At 39.4% G+C, this 4,142-nt stretch overlaps 1 pseudogene; it reads right to left on the reverse strand.

The window, feature by feature from the left end:
* Positions 1 to 3,371: 3,371 nt before the first annotated feature.
* LOC137941147 (expansin-A2-like) lies at positions 3,372 to 4,142 on the reverse strand (annotated as a pseudogene).

Raw genomic sequence — 4,142 nt, forward strand, 5'->3', positions numbered from 1 at the left:
CCTATTTGGCTTTGTATTTATATTTTGATTAGGAGTTCGTTTTATGAATTGGCAACAGGCGCAGTTTGATTTGTGGGTCTTATATTCATTACCATGGGAAAGAAAAAAAAAGTGCAATTGGACCATCACAACTTGTTTCTTCTCTCGATGGTCCACCTTTGATCAGTCAGGTGCCTACACAGACTTCTTCTCATTATAACATCATGAGAAGCACCACAACTACGTCGTCTTTCTCAACGGACTCGCAGCAGATACTAGCGATTGTTCATACTATGATGATCACTTTGCTGATCAACTTTGGGATTACCACTTCATGGTGCCCGCACTAGCTGATCTACCTATGGATGAGCCTGCACCAGTACCAACTAATGGGTCCTCAGATGATCACTTTGCTGATCAGCTTTGGGATTACCATTTCATGGTGCCCACACTAGCTGATCTACCTACATATCAGCTTGCACCAATACCAACTGACGGGTCCTCATATAGATTCATCCCTCTTGTACCACCTGTAATTGTGCCACAAGATGTGATGACTATTGGTTCAGATGGGAACCGTATGCCACAGTCAGGCGCCACTACAGATCATCCAATTTCTACTCCGTTGTGGCTTAGGGGATCTTGGGAGAGTATGATGACAAATATTTCAGTGATCTTCTGTACGACCTAGATTATTGATTTCTAGTGAAGTAAGGAAGGATCCATGTACAATTGATTTGGCATGTGTATTTGTTAAAACTTGGAGCTTACATATAATCAATATAATGGCCTCCAATTAGCTAAACACAAAACATATTACATCTGCAGCACTACCCACAATCTTAGGCTATTATAGAAGGCCAACAGAGTGCCTTGTGATCATTCTACTTGAAACCAAACAATATGGAGCACTCCATTCAAACAGCTCCAAGCTCTTTCTCATCCCATCCATACCTTAATTTCTTAGCGTTTCTCAAGAGAAACTTCCTATATTTTAGCTTAAACAGCTAACCTCTTATTTTCCACTTGTGTTCCAAGTAGCCACAAACTCTTAACACTCCATGAAAAAGTATTTTTTAATTCTATCCATGTGCTTAATTTGATGTAAAAAATGCCCAACACTCCCATCTTAGATAGATTATTAAGAAAATCACATTAAGAGCTGAGAAAACTATTTGTTTTGGAGCAAAAAAAAAGTAATTAACTACACAAACAGTTTCGCTAGTCCTTAGATTGTGCATAATGGGACTTTTGTAAACACAATAGATAGAAAGAAAGAGGTCTAACACTAGACCTTTCTTCTTCCTTCAACCTATTATGTGAACACATCTCTTACCACTCCCATAGTTTCACGAATTATATGCTCTACCCAAAACGAAAATTGACCTTAAATGCTCGTCATTCAAACACCAACTTACCCCATGTTTGCGATCAAGACTACCTTTCTGGCTTTGGAGATGTCATCAGTCCAACAATGACTAAGGCAGCAAACGCAAATGGAAACTGAAGAGGGAGATGCACTCGACTGCCCTGGTTTTTAAGCCCTTTAGGATAACTCCTAACTTCATCCAAATGGAAGAACATTTTCTATCTCCTCTAAACCCGTTTTAATGCCATGAGAGATATCAAACGAAGTTGGAAAACACTTTTTTCTCACACACTAAAACGAATTATCGATGAACTACTTAAAATGAATTACCAATGCCACCTTCCACTGAATCCTGCCTAAGAGACTGGTAATCGAAGCTACTGACCTCTATGGCATTTTCTTTCTCGGTCTGACTCTCTTGTTTTTTACTTGAAAACTTTTGAGCATGATTTGTCATTGCCTTCCAACCATGAAGAGGCTTCAAATGAAGAGAAGAAGATGACGACGTTATAACAACTGGCTTAGTGATGGAAGGCCTCAAACGCTCTTGCATTGTTTACTTACAGCAGAAGGTGAATGGAAGGATGTGCAACGTGTCCTACCCAGGAACCGATTACTTGATCTGGTATGACCTACCCTCCTCAAGTTCAGGAACTTGTTCATCGGTAAAACTGCATATAGCTATGTGCCTTTCTATGGCTAAGGCTGGACATTTGATGAGTTTTATTAGGAACCTGACCCAACCTTATCCAAAGACCTTAGGTTCCAGTTTTTGGTTTCACCCTGCGAGTCAGGGATTAGGTAGAAAAGAAAACGTGTTGGGTTTCGAGTCTACACTAGACCCTGAACCCAACCCACCGACGAAACAGGAATATAAAACGGGGTTAGAATGGGTCGGGTTTACGAGAATGGAACAAAAAAAGTAATCGGGTTGGGGTCAAATTTTATGATTCAGGAGGATTGGGACGGTGACTCACCCGAGAGGCAAGGCTCGGCAAGGAAGGATTAAACGTCGGAATAGGACTACAACTGACTTGGTAGGAAGGGCTCGGGGACGGAGGAAGGGCGAGCGGTCAAAATTTACTAAACCCTAAAATTAATAGAGGATTGTTGACCAACACTTTCGCTCTATTGAACAGTCTCTATCCCATTTTCATATCTTTCGCACTTTAAAATGTTTCGTACCTGATCAAACCCTTATATATATATGGTTGATCAAATACAAAAAATCATTTAGTGCGAAACTACTATCTCAACCATCTAATCATGATCAAATAGGTGAGATAGCAATTGATCATGATCGAAAGGTTGAGATAGTCGTTTCGTATGTTTCACAGCAAATGACTTTTCGTATTGGATAAACCCTCATATACATGGATGATCAGGTATGAAAAACCATTTGGTGTAAAACATGCGAAACATCTATCTTAACCGTCTGATCATGATCGAATGATTCTCTACGACTAAACAACATAAAATAGTTTATTTTTATTTTTTTTCTTTTTTATGTGGGTTTGGAACTTTTAGAAAAAAAGAATGAGAATTTGACCATTATTATTTCTATAAATAGTTAATAAAAATAAGATAATAATTAAATTTTATTTTTCACTAACTATTTTTTAGAATAATATTGGTCAATTTTTTTATTTTTTTCTATAGAGTTCCAAACAGACCCTAAGGGTATCCCAAACTATATATAACCCGATTCTAAATATATCGAAATACGCTGTAATAACGCTGCCAAAGCCACTTAGTAATCAAAAATTGATGCAAAAGAGAACCTTAAATAATCATTAAACAGATTTTTGAACAACTTGAACGAATCTCCAACTTTATGCCGCTATCTCCATAGAATAATCATTAAATATCAAGTCTCCGAACTCCATATTCCTGGTTTCTTTGTTGAACCGAAATGTGGATACATATAAAATATTAGTTAAGAGCTTTCATCTGCTGCTGCTTTATTTTTCAGACAATTGGACGCAATTCGCTTCATTGATCAAAGACACTACCTAATTTTTAATCAAAACTGGTTTCCTTCATATGTCTGACCCAATTGCCAATTGGCAGGTGCAACATTATCAGATTGAACCATCTTTCCATTACTAGCTGTGACTTGGAAAGACAAGCTTTGTCCTAATAAACTGGCATTTATCTCCCAGTTTTCTCCCCAGTTGCGCTTCATTGGCACCCAACCTGTATTAGAACCCTTGATACTAACAGTAGAAATGTCACCGGCACCACCAACATTGTAGATTAGCACCAACAAGAAGTTAGGATTACCCTTAAGCTCAAACTTAACACCGCCCGGCTTCACACATGGAACCCGGCGGTACTGAATGTTGATGATACCAGCTTCGATTTTGGCGATTTTTCCAAACATGGGTTGGGTTAGATCAAAATGCTTCTTAGGGGGAGAACAGGCGCCACCAGGAGGGCATAAGTTTGTAGCTGTGACGCGAACCAAGCCAGGCAGGCACCATTGAGGACTGTTGTAGCATTGGAGCTCAATGCTGTGGTTTCTACACCATACCCTTCTTTCACTGAATCTCCATAGCCGCATGCACCCCCTGAAAGCAAGGAAATAGATTAGAACTAAGTAGAGGATTTCTTTCAGTAGAGAAAAGCAAAATCCAAGGTGGTGGTGCAGTGGAAGTTCACTACCACTTGTTCCTCCGCCGCTGCTATCTCCGTAGAACGTTGCAGTGGCGGTGTCCCATCCACCTTCTCCAGACACACCAACAAAGAAAAGAGCCATGGAAGCAATTGTTACAGTAGACCAAGTAAAAGCCAT

Source organism: Aristolochia californica, unplaced genomic scaffold (genome assembly GCF_029961685.1).
Source record: "Aristolochia californica isolate CCGP_79_NKW_82.1479 unplaced genomic scaffold, dmAriCali1.0.hap1 SCAF_9, whole genome shotgun sequence".
In the NCBI taxonomy this organism is placed as follows: Eukaryota; Viridiplantae; Streptophyta; class Magnoliopsida; order Piperales; family Aristolochiaceae; genus Aristolochia; species Aristolochia californica.